At 37.1% G+C, this 15,847-nt stretch overlaps 1 protein-coding gene across 4 annotated transcripts in view; it reads left to right on the forward strand.

Moving 5' to 3' along the window:
* The first annotated feature begins 2,845 nt into the window (after window positions 1-2,845).
* Window positions 2,846-15,847, forward strand: part of fru (sex determination protein fruitless) — a 146,118-nt gene continuing 133,116 nt past the window's right edge. Inside the window, exon 1 of one of the 4 annotated variants that reach the window (XM_036822022.3) lies at window positions 2,846-3,324. The gene's annotated coding sequence lies outside the window, so the exon portion shown is untranslated. The remainder of the gene's footprint in view (window positions 3,325-15,847) is intronic. The other 3 variants (XM_036822019.3, XM_036822020.3, XM_036822021.3) reach the window with 3 other exon arrangements.

Consider the following 15,847-nt stretch of genomic DNA (forward strand, 5'->3'; position numbering starts at 1 on the left):
TACGAGTTTTTAAACATAAATATTGTCCCCAGATTGACAATTTGTGTGCTTAGTTGATAAACAAAGACATAGATACAAATTTCAAAGATATCATCAGATGTGGAGTGCTAAATTTGGTATTGGTATTTTTAGCTTAAAAAAATAAATATGTAAATAACATACTGTGAACGACTGTGAAATAAAGAACAGTTTTTTTATATTTTTGTTGTCAGGTTCTAATAAAAACAATATGCTAATTATAAAAACGTATTTTAAAAAGGCGACAAACTTTATAGAACAAGACTCATATTGATTTGAACGCCTGTATATGTTCCAAAATGTTAAATAAATAGTAATTTTAATTCATTTTCCTCTTTATACAGTATCATTTGTAAACTTTTTATTGATGGTAATCTTAAAAACGAAATATAATATCATGAATATTTAATAACAATTATAAAGTGCATTTTTATCCAGCCCAAATCAAGATAATTTTATGAAAACAGACGCAGTTGTTCGGATAAATAAAATATTTAAAAAAGAGGTCAAAGCCGGATGAATGGCAATCAAAAATTAATAAATAATATTTTGATTACGCTTCATTGCTGGCTAATTCCAAGCTGGGGATTTCCCCGACTATCGGATGGCCCCAAAATGCATGCTACATTGGATGACAGTTAAACCCGGCGCTTGGCAATTAAAACGAGCAATCGAATTTCGCACTTTTCATTCGCCAAAAGCAAGGAACCGACCAAAAATACCCGATCTTTCATATAGGACAATCACATAGGGCCAGAACTATATCCACCAACAATTCGCGTAGGTGGAGCACCGACTTATGTAATACTCGATTTTTTGTTGCTTGCACTATTTTTGTTTTTGTTGATACTCCTTTATTTGTTGTTGTCTTGGGGGAAAGCAGGGGAAATGTGAAAGCGAGACGGATAGTTGCAACATGTTCGATAGCAGGGCGGTGGAAAAAAAGTTAACTGCTGTAAACAGCGCAGGCCTTACAGAGAGAGAAAATGGGGGCAGCTCGGAAAAGAGATAGAGAGAGAGTCCTTGTTAGAGACTTCGGGAAATGCCGGCCACGTGACATTGTTGCACTTCCTGGTGCTGCGTGCTTGTGTGTGTGTGTGTGTGTGTGGGCGCCTGATAAGCTTGCAACGAAGCTATTAATCAAAACAGAATCAAAAAAGGCGGCTTGATTGTGTGCGTGTGAGAGAGAAACACGTGCCGGCCCAGTTAACAGAGGTCCTTTAACAGAGGTCTGCTAACACCGCCGGTTGGCAACTGAAAACTGAAAACTTGGTGGAAAACTTTCCACTCGGCTTCTCTATTATTAGATTCTATTAGAAGTGGGGATTAACTTTGTGTGAAATTAATGACCGACTGTTTTCCGATCTCAAGGTGATTTAATCTGGCAGTAAGGTGGTAATCGGTATTAGCCATTTCACCATTTGCATTCTGTGGTAATCCATTTTCATAATGCTTGTCATCCCGAGGGCATTGAGGCCTTATCGCCTTCCCTCCCCCTTCGCCCATCGAATTAAGTCGATTGCAAGTGTCTCAAATGTATTCCGGCTTTAGTGCTCAGCTTGTTTGTCCAACACTTGGCACGCACACGCAGTTCCTTGGAAACAGTGAGCTCTCAGTAAAATAACTGATTTTATATTAATATAAAATTAAAATTCAAGTACCAGTCATTAAAATATACTACATATATTGTATAAAAGAAAATTGTAAATATAACACCTACCCAAATGTAACGTCTCTCTAAATAAGAACACATACATAAGACTCTTAAAAAATTAAATAAAAAATATTTTCTTTAATATAAGTAAACTAATCATTAGAATATACTACCTTTATTATATTAAGAAAAATAAAAAAATATGCCAAAAAGGATTCTGCCTTATTTATATTTGTTATATAAAGTTATGTAGCGGGAATTTTAAAGATTATTAAGTTTAGCAATTATTTAATTTTGGTACATATTTCTTATATATGTATAATATATTTTTTGATACCATTGTTTAGATCAAAAGGTTTTTTAACCAAAAGACTAAGCGTTCAGTAAAGTCTATTCCATAAAATGCATATATTCTATAGGATATAATCTGGAACTTTTTTGGTAATATCTTAAATTTTAGATCTAAATTCCCGCTCAGTAAGTCGCCGAATTGGGAAGACCCCACTGTATATGGCAGTGTCCTTGTACTTTTACATAATAAATCAAGCCCCAGCGAAAGGAAATGAAGGCAAGGCAAGTAAAGTAAAGTAAAGGAAAAGAAAGAAAAGCCAGGGCCAAAAGACGAGGAACTAAAGTGCATTTGCACGCTAACAGAGGACTGTTACCATTTCACTGATAAGAGCCGGCAAAACGCGAACAGCTGTTCGGCGAAAGCGTCAGAGAGAAAGCGGAGAAAGAGACAGGAAACTACATACAGAGAGAGACAGAGAGAAAGCATTTCTCTCCGCTGTAAACGGGCACTGTAAGGCGGCCAGTTGTTGACTGGGAACTAAGCCAATTGCACAATGTGGGCCGAAGTTGACGTCGTGTTGCTGCTGTAGCTATTGCTGTTGCTGGTATTGCTGGTGTTGCTGCTGTGTATGTTGCAACACGAGCAACTACAAGTGCAACTACACAACCCTTCGACTGCAAGGAACTTCGGCAGCAGCAACGAGTATATGTATATTCCACCGACATCGACCCCCATGTACTGCGTTTATGTGTTGCTGCTGCTGCTGCTGCTGCGTTTTGCTGCTGCTGCTGCTGCTGGTGCTGTGGCAGCAGAGTCGTTGCAACAATCGCAGCTTGCACATCCAGCAGCAGTCAGTTGGACGCGGCGGCTCCTTCAGCAAGGACGCACAGCTCACACAATCCCTTCGAAGGACAGCGACATACCGAAAGGCCTGCCACAACATTTTCAGACTCTAAGGTCCTGTAAGGCCTGTAAAGTTTTTACATTCAGCTTACATAAATGCTAGAGGACGCTGTAAACACAAACAAAAATACAGAGCGCTAGAAAGCGCTAATTAGCCAGAAATGTTAGCCAAGTTTTAGTCGGTATTTTCGCGCTTGATTTTTTTCGGCGACTGCAAGAGTTTTGGTCGCTTGGTCGTTTGTGTGTGGAGTGCCGCCCGATTTTTTGTTGGTCCTTTTTTTTCTGTTTGGTGTCTCATCGAGTGCCGTTTTAAACCAATATACTAGAGACATACTAGCGTACTAGCTAATACATATTAACTTGTTGTGCCAGCATTCTGTGTGTGTGCCAGCCAGCTTCTGAGTGCATTTTCATTAAAGTCAACAAGTTGCAGCCGCATAAGGTCAAATAAAAGCAGGTGAGTCTGTGTTCCAGCCACTAAGAGCCAGCTTTTGCTGCATCGTTAGCTGAAGTGCTTGTAATATGTTTTTCTGAGAACAGATTCTCTGTGGGTGAAATTGTATTAAGTGGTTTTGGGAATATGTGAAGTGCACAGGGGAAAAAGCGTTATTCAAAAATGATAACTTTCTGTTTTCACCTTGGAAAGTACAATGTATTAATACAAAATTTATCAACTGTTAAGTGCTTATAGGGATTAACAAATAAATTAATCATTAACAATATTTTGTGGGTAGATTTCATCTTAATCACAGAAAGTCCTAAAATATCATATATAAATTCAGTAGAATGTTAATTTTTTTTTATTTAGCTTTACATAATATTTTAAATGTTAAAGTAAGTACATTGGATTTTAAAACAGTTAAAAATAAATCAAAATTGCAAAATTGTTTTATGCTTAATCAATTGTAGCCGTCCATGTTGGACATATAAATTTTAAGATAATAATGAATGATCATTTAAATCTTTTTTAAGTATACATTTTTTGACAAATTCCAAAATAATTAAAAAAACGGATTATAAAAATTCTGAAGAAAGGAAAATTAAAAAAATAAATATTATCGGATCAAAATACGAAAATTAAAACTGTGGACAGGCTTAATTAAAAAATTAAATTATTTAAGAGTTTTCTAAATTAAAAAGTGCATTTTTAAAATATAATTTCTTATATTTGTAATATTATTTTATTTTTAATCGTGTACTCCCTTTAATTCAAAACATACGAAAGAAGATTAAAGTGGGCTTAATGCGTTACCTGACATAATTAAAATGGAATTACCAATCATAAATACTGGCCAACTAAACTAAAGCAAAAAGGTGACCAGTTCAAATTAAATAATTTATTTGAACACTTTTACACTCCCTCTGGCAAACATAAATTTAGTAGAATTCGTTCCTTAAGAAGCCCCAAAATATTTTCGTAAATTATGAACACGAAGTAGGCAGTCAATATTTTCAAAGATTAAAAGACATCTCCTAGGGGAAAGATATCTATTTTCCTAATGATCCTTTGTAATAGCCACATATCTGTGGGTGTGTTTTCCTGCTGTGTCCTCAATTTCGTTGAATTACAAAAGGTTTAAGTAAGTAAGCAAACGGTAGAAATCGAGTAATCGTACTCAGGGGCATAGTTTAATATTGGATTTGTAATGGAAATCAATATTGCCCGAGGAAAATTTATGCAGGGGCCAACAAAGAAAGCAAAACCATTTGAATCGAACCGAGCCAATAAAATTGCATTGCGAAGTTTTGCGTCCGAGTTTGATTTGAGTTGTGCTGAATCGTCAGCCTTGGCATTGGCAATTTCATTAGGGCCCATAAAGAGAAAGAGAGTCCGCTTGTAATTGCAATTAGTTTTATCGTAACTTGCAGTTAAATAATCAAAACATTTTCCCAAGCCTTCGTCCTTCTGGATTTCCCCTTTTTCCGTCACCCTGCCACCGAAAAACTCTTTGTAATGCAAAACTTTTTAATCCGACGCCTTGGTTTGTTTACACGAACTGCCAACGAGCCACGCCCACCACGCCCCCGATCCACACACAAACAATAACAACAACAACGTTGACAATAAAAGCAGGATTGACAGGATATACACCAGAAAGTCGGTGTTTTTAATACCCTTGAAAGAAATGGTTAAAAAAAGTAGGGGTTTATCTATTGTATAAGGAATTGATATAAAATCTTTTAATTCACAGTGACAAGTTATTATTTCTTTATTCAGTACCCATGATTATGTTTTGTGGATAAAGATATTATATTATATATAAGATGGTTCACAGAAATATGTCTGATATTGCAGATATTTCTTGAATTATGCCACAAAAAAATCCCAAGAGCCTCAAATATAAGTTCTAAAATAATCCATAAATGCTAGGGAATTAATCTGATGGGTTACATTTAAAAAAAATCTACACCACACTTTAATCCTGCAAGTAGCTTATCTTAGTTAGTTTTTGGTTACTCCTGTTACTATTTCCTAATAACACTTCTGGAAAATTCCTTTTCAAGGGCTTACCACCAAGTTAGTATATTTACGCCAGAGAAGTTGAACTACATGTTCTCGAGGGGCTTGTAAAGTTCTTGTTGAAATTAGGATTATTATTTAAAAATAGATCACACTTTAATCTATCAAGTAGCTTCTCTTAGTTATTCGGTTACTTCTGTTACTTTTTCCTAATAACACTTCAGGGAAATTCCTTTTCAAGGTTCTACCACCAAGTTACTATGTTTATGCTAGAGAAGTTGAACTACATACATGTTCTCAAGGGCCTTGTAAAGTTCTTGTTGAAATTATGAAGCCTCTACCTAGAGTATGAAAATAAGAAAAATTTGCATATTTACACAAGACAATTTACACACTCACCCAGCCCAACTGACTGACTGAGTGACTGACTGAAGGGCCGCCTGTGCCTGTGACGCAGTGGCGGAGTTTTGAGGGGGGATCCGTATGAGGATTGTGTGGGTGAGTTGAGGTTATTTTGCAAATTGTGTGTAAGCCGAACTGCTGCGACTGCAGCCTGATGAACAGCATCCAGACGAAGCGTTACAAAAGTCCAACAAGTTGGGAAGTGTGGGGTTGGGTTTTTGGGTTGGTGGGTTGTGAAAAACCGGGGAAGCCCGGGAAAATATGGGTGGAAAATGGGGGCAAAGGGCTGCCTGTAACGGATGACAAGGACAAGTGAAGTGTCGAGATGGAGTTGCATTTGTGCGGCCTGAATTGGGGATATACTCGTATATGAATTCTAGTGAGTTGTGAGTATATATTGCCACAACATACGGAAGTAATTCGATTTTGTTGGCAGAATGATGATGGCCTGGCCTCAGTGACAGACTCGTAGATATGTATTATTACCACAGACCCCCACAGAGAATCGAGATCCACAGGATGACAACATTTCGAGCACATTAAAAACAACTTAATATCTGTGTTGTGTATTTTATTGGGTCTCTTTCCGGTGTCGAGCCCATTATGATGCATTTGCCTGCAAAGTAATTTAATTATTTATTTACAACATGGAAATTAACAAACATAACTCGGTTGGTCAACTGGCGACACATTGTACAAATTATACAATATCAACATTGCATAAGATTGGATGTCGTATGGGTTGAGGGTTTGAGTAAAAATGGGGCAGTACATCTGCTGTGTGGTTGGTGTTGTACAAATTTCATTTCCATGCACTCGACAATTACAGCATTTTATGTTTTTACACTTTATTGTCATTAACAGATTTTATTCCATGAGTGTGTTTATTTTCACGCGATTACGTGTGTTTTTGTGGGTGTATTTACATATGTGGCTTGGCTAAATCGGAAATAGTCATAATATAGTATTATGTGCTATTTGTTGAGTGCACATTAGATAAAAGCCTCGCCAAAATCATCTAAATCAACTGGGGTAATTTATTACAAATTAACGAAACGTAAAAAGTGGCAACTGTAAATGGGGCTTGTGCAATTAAATATTTTACAGAATGAGAGAAAGCAAATTAGCAAACAAAGATATGGACAATTAAGTATATTGTATGTAATATTAATGAGGGTATTATACCTATTTCTATTAGCAAATAATTATTAGATACATTTTAAATAGAAAACGTGACTACTATCTTGTTAAAACCTTTTATGTTAAAGTTAAAAAGAGAAACAAAATATTGTTTCATAAACCCATATTTTATTTTATTGACCATAAAAATAAGTAGCTTTTGTAATAAGTTTTCGCATTGCGAAATATTTAAAGCTTCGCATAGCTTATTAGCTTAGCTGGGATTAGCTTAACTTTCGCAATTTGGCTTGGTGTAAAATGTTGCACCACAAAATAAGTTCTAAAAGTGAAAAGAATAGTTAAAGCTAATGCCTCCAAGTAATTTAAACTTAAAGATTACTTTTTTGGGGCTCTCAACGCAGCTTTATTTGACTTTCCTAGTAACGCTGACATTTTTCCGATGCCTTTGTGTTCAAAAGTCTGCGCCCAGCACTTGTAGAAAGAGTTTAGTGGAATGAATGCACAAAGCGTTTTTGTTTGAATTGTCTAAAGTTTTTCACCCCTGCACGCCCTTTGACCTTGTAAGCTGCTCTTAAAATTTGAGAGCATAATTTATGGTAGTGTAATGGGCCAACACAATATTCTATTATCATTATATCGTTATCAAAAAAGTTAAATAATTTTCCAATAACACTATTTAAATCTATTATAATCTTAGAAATATACTTTCTTCACTTCCTCTTTTTGCCATAAAAACGCCAGCACTTTAAATTTTCATTGCACAGTTAACCTTAGGCCAATAATGATACCAGAAGTCTCTCTAATTCCATTTGAATTGGGTATAAGAGCATTGGTGATATGCAAATATTTGGCTTATAATTGCCAACCAATTTATCGGTTTGCTTGGACACCTCAACTGTATACACTTTTCAGGTTTTATTTCTTTCCTATTTTCTTTCTTGCAGTTTTTTCGACAAACAATTAGTGTGCCAAACCACAAATTGTTAAATGAATTTCTGTGCACAACTTTTTGGCCAACTGAAGATGAAGATTTTACAATCCAGTCGGCTCTTACATAAGACTAGCAAAATGCTGCTTGCCTGCCAATTAAAGGAGACAAAAATGTCTTTACTAAGCCAGTTGCTTCATAATTGCTTCAATTTAAAAATGCATGAAAAGTATTTGCCCAAATGCTCAAAAATGCTCAAAGTAATAAAATGACTCGGACAGGACCTCAAGACATAGAGGTCAGGTCAGATGGAAGGATGAAGGAAGTAGGGACCTAGATGGATGCGAGTAGGACAGAGAGATGAATTTGTAAAATTGCGTAAAATGCCTGGACTTGGCTAACATTTTGATTACCTAATGCCCATGAGCAGTTTTATTAGGCCTGTGGTTTTGCTCTTCCGATATTTAGTATTTTTCTTGGACAGCAAACGCCTGCATCAATATTTAATTTCATTACAAGCCAAAGAAGCCGAAAGAGCATCAACAATGCCACAGCAGGACATGGCATTTGATAAATTATTTAAAATATCCACATCCAGCACTTGGGTGCATCCACATCCTCTGCATCTGGTCAAAGACTATTAGATGCGTTGTATCTCTGTCGGCTCGATTAGTTGGACACATTGAGTGCCTGTAAATACCGTTCAACTACAGTGGGGATTCGCTAGAGCTAACGATATTTTGTGCTTAAGGAGTTCTTATTAAAAGCTTACAAACTTTATGCTAAAATACTTCTTTCCTTTTAATATTGCTTGCCTGGACAGAAGACTCTAACTTTATCAGAATTTCAGACAGCTTAAAGTAAACAGCATAGAAATAAATACTTAAAAACAAGTACAGTCAAAAAGTAAATACCATTCAACTACAGTATGCCTTCCCTAAATATAAATATTTTTTATAAATGAGACGTTCCAACTGGAAACTTTTAAAAATAATAATTGCCACAGAAAACTTTAAATTAATTGGGATTTTGACTAAAAACAATAACAGAAAAATACATAGCCTATAGTTCAACTACGAATTTCTTATGAAAGTTAAAGTCTAAAAGGATTACAAAATATTATAAAAATCAAACCCTTAAAACGAATTGCCATAGCAAGTTCAACACTGGCTAGTTTGCCTGTGTGTGTCCTTCCTTTTCATTTTCTCTGCGTTTCTGCTCCATTTACACCTTTGGGTTTTTGGGGTGTAAAACCATTGGCCTGGCCTTATCCAATTTTACAGAATTTTAAGCACTTGGCCACGAGTGTTGGTCGGGCTTTAAACTGCAGTCCGGTGGAGTCCACTCCAATCGAATCCTGCCAGACGCCAGAGACACGGCCAAGTGCATTTTATGTTCAGCCAGCAGACTGCCCTCCATTCTAGCTCCTTTTTACAGTATTTTTCCCCTTTTTAGCCCACTGCTCTTGGCCTGCTCCTGTTCCTAGTCCTGTTCTCGTCCTTGTTCTCGGACGTAGGACAGAGGACATGAGCACCCTGTGCGCCTGCTTAAAATGATAACGTTGAAAACGCTGGCCCGTCTACAGAAGACAAATGTGCGCTATTGAGGCGTGAAAATATTCCACTATAAACACACAATACAGCAGGGGTAAAATTACAAGGACTAAAGAGGTGGTCAATAAAAAGGATATAAGTCTGATAAAATCATATTCAACCAGAAATACCTAGTGAATTTATTTATAAATGTTAAGGCTATAATACAGGTATTTCCTTTTTAACTAAAGAGCAGTGGCACATGTCGTTGTTGCTTTTGTATATCTAAAAGTAAATAAGGACATTTTAAAATTCATTTTTTATTATTTTAAAGGCATATTTATAATGTATTAATTATTTATTATTTTTTATAAGATTTAGAGGAAGGTGTGGTCTTATTGTTTTGACCGCAACTATGCCTAAACATATGAGATGGTAAACCCCTTTGCCATATCCCCATGTTTTTCCTTTAAGCCGTGTGTAATTTGCCGTGTAAAAATGTGGGTGGTTCGGTGTTTATTTATGGCCCTGCCCGGCGACTTCTTAAATTATCTATGGAAATGGCTAAAGGCAACCGCTAAACTGGACGCTAAGTCGACACTGATTATGGCTTTACCACCAACAGCGACTTCAGAGTTGGAGAAATTGGAAAACAGCAAAAAGGACCAAAGACTCCCTCGAGACATGGCCAAAACAAGAGACCAAGAGGCGCCAGAAAAATATAAATATTCCTCAGTTAGCAGACTTGAATGTGTCACAAAAAAGAACGCAATTTCTTTTGTCCACAAACTGTTTCTGGAGTCCTGCAATGCAACACTCTTAATGTTTCCATAATTGAAAGATTTGCGATGTTAAGTCTGACCAAGTGTGATCTCAACAATTGCGGAATTGGCTAAGTTTGGCATCTTAATCTTGGGATTATTTTGAATTTCTTTTAGGAACATTTCCTAAGAAAATGAATAAGGAATATAAATATTATTGTTTGATAAAAAAAGAATTAATTTGAGATCCTGACTCTGAATAAACTGAATTCAGTTGCTAATAAGAATTCACAAGTAAAGTAAAAATTACATAATCTATTGAAAGGTCAAAAGAAATACAAACTAAACTTTTAAACATATAGGTATATGTATAAACACAATTTGTCTACAATTTCCTACCAAAATACCTTGACATCTTAATATTTGAGCAACATCGATGTACTAGATCCAAAGTTTTCCCGTGCAAAAAACAGAGCAATTTATTTAACAGTTTAGCACTTGGTATCGCTTTATGATCTGTTCGCATATTTATTCAACGACCGAAGAGTTCACTGGTATAGAGTAAATTGTATGGAAATTCTCGGCAGACAGATTTTCACTCTTGCCCCGCGACTTTTCTTCTATAAACGCTTTTGGTGTCGGCTGGCAGCCAAAAAAAAAGTGGAGCGACAACCGAAAAGAAAGAAAACAAGTAGAGGAAAATGGGGAAAAAAAAGGGCTCCAGTAAATGGCAGCCAGCAGCCAGTAAGTAAATGCAAAACGAGCAGTTTTCCCGCATCAGGAAAAACAGCGACGGCAGCAGACAGTGAAAGGGACGGGTATAGCAGAGGAGACATAGACAGCATCGCCGACGGAGAAAGAGACGGGTGCGGAGGACAGAAACAAGAGCAGCGACCCAATTTCGCCAAGTAAAATCGCAGTTTTCATTAACCGCAATGCCAGACGACGGCGACAGGGGGCTAAAAAAAAAGGGGGGTGGTACGTGATGGTGTGCGAAAAGTTGGATGGGGTGGGGGGGTTGCATCCTGGTTGGGAGAAAGGTAAAAGTACCCAACTGTCGCGACTGTCGGCGGTGCCTTTAAAATTACAACAACAACGACCGCGACTAGGTGGCTGCCTGATTGCCAGTGAAATGTCACATCGATACAGTGGTAACTTCATATAAATTATGGTAACATAGTGTTGGTAAAGCCTTTACGATATAGGAAAGTATCTACGAAAACTTATCCGCAAAACGAAGAGCTCTTCATTTTAAATTAGTTACGACCATATGACTCTTGAATCTCCACATTTAGTATTTATAATAATACTTATTATTATTAAATATATTAAATGATATATGATTGCAGTTTTTTCTAAATAAATCCAGTACGCTAATCAGAATTTAAGCCAGTGTTATATGACCATAAGTGAAGAATAATTTTAGATTTGTAATAAATGGTTAATTATTGAGTGGTTTATATACTTCTCAGTTTAATACTTAACCGTTTTACAATATTTACCTTTAAAAATATATATCTCAAGCTTTATAAACTTGTTTAGCATCATAAATTACTTCCTAAATTTTCCGGTATTTACTGTATCCTGGGCCCTAAACCTTTGGCTCATTTACTGTGCACTCATGGCGGTCTGTTTTCCGTCCTTTTCCCTTCCGCCCACCATCTCCCTCTTTCTCACTCTAGTTACCATCCTGGCACCCTTTCATGTATCGCAGACCAGCTTTGTTTGCTTGGATTATTTATATAGTGGGTATCCCGATGATTTGTTGGTGTTAGCCATTCCGTTAGTTGTAAAACTTTGGCGACATAAAGAGAGAGCGGAAAATTCGGCTCACCTTGCCTGGAATTTTAGCAAGTTTTCCCGCGAACTTTGAGAAAATGCCCCGGGCCGGGTTTAAAGTTTTGGCGCCAGCTCGGAAATTAAATGCCATCGATGGCCTGGCAAATGGCACAAGGATATTTCCGTTGGAGGAGAGTCTGAGGGGGCGGGGAATCGAAAAGTAGAAAAAAACTTAAAATTGAAAGGATATCCTACGGTCAAGTGTTTGTCATTTGCAATTAATTTCCTTTTGACCAAACGGCTTCTTCCGCCGCCCGTTTTGTGCTTTTCAATTAGCAAAACTCAAAGTTTTCCCGGCTCAGGCTCAAGGCAAAGCGATTCCAATAATTTCCTGATTCCTCTGATTCTCCGGAAAACCTCCTCATCGAAGAATTTTGCTGCGCCTAAAAGCCAGCTGCATTTTTTATTAGGCCAAGTTAAACGAATTATCTCGTCCAGAGATATCTCAGCTCATCCCATATCCATGGGTATTTCGATGTCCGGCACATTTATAAATAGCAAGCGGCTCAAAAATGTTTTCCTTTTACTTTTAATGTGAGCGAGGAGGAGGGCGAAAGACTATCTCTGAAGTTCTTACATCGGCGGTGGATTTCGAGGGGGTTCCGAAGGGGTTCCAGGGGGTTTTCGCTCCCCCAACTGCCACTTCAATATCCTATTTATCGTGTGCGTTTGCTTGTGTAACCTTGCCAGGAGCCAACTGTCGCTGGCATATGCTAATGCCGGGCGTACAAGCTCCGGCATCTCCATACACTGAAAGAAAATAATGGTAACAATGGGTTACTTTAGGGTGGTTTTAAAAATACAATCATGTCTTTAACCTTAATTTTTTAGATTTCTCTGTGCAAAAGAATGTATTTAAGAACTAAGAAAATTAATTTCAAATTTAGAAACGACCAAATGCTATTAAAAATACTCATACGACAGGTGTGCCAGTTAGAAATTATTAAAAAAAACGTTCTTACATATCTAAACGTGGCAGCTTATTTATATGAAAAGGTTTAAAAAGTTTTTAAGAATCATTAAGAAATATTAAAAAAAAAAATATTTTACAATAATAATTTACTAAGGCTTTAAAGTTCATTATTTCTCAAGAGTGCAGTGAAAAAATCTATACTTTCGATTGTATTGTTTTCCATTTTTTCATCCCTTGAATAAAATTTTTAATCTTTCATTCGATTGAAATTTTACATATGAATGGCATACTTTTTGTGTAAAAGCTTGCCAAATTTACATACGAGTTGAGTGGCTGAAAGTGAAACCCTCGTTTTTTGTCCCAGTGTCGTCTCCTTTGGCCGTTTGGCAACAACTGCTAAATATGTATGCCAAATGCGATTTGCATATAACGTTTTGTGAAACGGTTTGCGAAGTAGTGGAAAATGAGGAACGCAGCGAGGGGAGTAGGGCACTACTACTGGCTACAGCCTGGTATGCCTTTTAGCCATGTTACGTTGGATTTCGCCTCATTTTTCGTCTTTTTCCGGAGGGGTGAGGATTCCTGGAAAGGGAGGCCATGACTAAACGGTGCGTCTGCCGTTTGTGGACCCGAACTTTGTGCAGTCACTGTGGATCAGGTATGCCAGTTTAACCCCCTTCCGAGACCCACCTCTGTGTTTACTGGTCAAGCAAGGGATTGTTGTCAGTTCTGATAGGCAAACTAGATGCACTTAGAACTAAAAGGAGGCTGAAAGTGAAAAACAAACATATCTTAAAAGTACAAACAAAAAGAAGTCTCAATTTTGAGTACAAAATTTTACCTAACATAACTTGACCAACAAAACCTATACCACACTGGAATATTTTATTCGGATTTATATTTTTTGTAAATATGAGGAATCAATTTAACAAACCCTTCTACTTAAATAACAATAACAAATTTTATTTTGAGCAATTTGTTATATTAAAATATATTTTCTGAGGCCTAAGAAAGTTCTTAAGACATAACATTTTTGATCTTCAAAATAAGATGTTCTCCTAAAATCAGTCTTTTTTCTAAGTGTCCTTTATGGCTCTGTAGTTATGGCATTAAGGATCTTCCTTCCTGACAAAGGTTGCCCTTTTAACTGTCCACCTGCCATTGAACTTCCCAAAAGGGCGGGGAATTGGGGGCGTGGCTTATTTACATGAAAATTAGACGAAAACACGATAGATTGGCCAACTGATTGGCCGTGGCGTAAACATCTCATTAAAATGCTAAAATCTTACATCACATGCATACAATTATGCGGCCGGCGAGCGATGCAAAAATTTATTCATGCCCAGCCAATCCAATCGATTGCCAATCAAAATAACTTTCAATTCATTTGCTCAACATGGATGCGATTCGCATCCTCATCATAATATGCAGTGCCAAATTGTCCGATTTATGTCCAGCAAATTATATTTTCCAGAATTTTATCTTTGCTTTTGGGGAAATTGAATTGCTTTGGTTTTTGAAGTCGTATATTTTAAGTCAAAGGGGTGACTTTTTATAAAATATTAAAATCTTAGAGTTAACAGCAATATTAACTGCTTATAAATGGGAGATATTAAAACTATTACATATAAGCAAACTCAGAAAATATTATTTCAGGCTGAAATTCTGGGAAATTTTGTCTTTAGAGACATTTTCATTTCAAATTATTAGAAACTATTATACATGTGCTGAAGATGTTTAATTCATAGCGTTTAGCTAGGAAGTAATGGCCATTATTAAATTGCCATTTTGAAGCGACCACTGTGCATAAGAAATTAGCCACGAATGTTTTGTCGTGAAGGCCGAAAGTATGCCCAGATCCCAGGTCCCAGATCCCAGGTCCAGTTCCAGTTGCAAGTCCAAGTCCAGGCCAAAGGCATTGTCGAAATTCCCCCTCCCAAGCCCATTCCTCTATTTCCCGAACTCTTTGGCCAAGTTGCACGATAGCGATAAATCTCAACCGAAAGTTGTGTGTTGTATGGGTAGAAAGGAGGCGGTATAGGGATGACGATATGGGGTGGCAGTGGGCACGATGGTCCCATGGATTGTGTAAAATATGCACAGCTTTTGGGGCCGCACAGAGAGCTCCGGCTCCACACAGAAGACCCGGCCACTTGAAGCTGACACAACGTCACAAAGCGCATTATGATGATCAACTCGATTATGGCCAAAAAGGAAACAGTGTTGGCCAACTTGACACAAAGCAGTGGAATTTTTAAGGCGAAAATCTAACAGGGTCTAACTGACATTCAAATGTTTTATTATTGCTTAAGATTATGCAACTATAACTACTTGAATATTAAAAAGGAACATATATAAATCGCGTGTAATTTTCTTTAACCCTTTAGCACCCAATATGCACTTGTAGTTATTGCACCTATACAACAATATAGATAAGCCCCTTTAATACCTATAAATTACCTCTCAAGTCTAAAGTTCTGCTAAAATTTCCGTTTGCTTGCTAACAATTCAAGGTATTTGGAAGAAAAAAAACATATATATAGCTAAGCAGACTAACCTGATTTAGGACACAGCAATCCTCGAGCTCAATCTCAGCACTGTGTGCAAGTTAGTACAGTAAGTTTTATTGGTATTTGGTTTTCGGTCCCTGCCTTTCCTTAGCTTCTGGAAACCGCCCTTTACAGCCCACATATCACACATTCGCAGGCACAGTAAACAGTCGGACAAAAGGAATTCGATTTTCAGCTATTTTCTATGCCAAAAACGAAGTTCTGAAAAAGCTGGAAACAACCTACTTACGACTTTCAGAGTTGCTTCGAAAAGGGCACTACGAAGGGAGTGGGATTTTGGGTGGTGGAAGGCCATAAGCACGTGATAAAAGCCTTACTTGCAATTTTAACTTTGCTGTCTAGTGTGGACTAAGCCGTCAGACAGAGACAAAAATAGCAGCAGGCCAGCCAGATTTTTTCGTACCCTCTATTTTAGTTCACTTGGGGTTGCTTAA

The sequence above is a fragment of the Drosophila suzukii genome, chromosome 3 (genome assembly GCF_043229965.1).
Source record: "Drosophila suzukii chromosome 3, CBGP_Dsuzu_IsoJpt1.0, whole genome shotgun sequence".
Classification (NCBI taxonomy): Eukaryota; Metazoa; Arthropoda; class Insecta; order Diptera; family Drosophilidae; genus Drosophila; species Drosophila suzukii.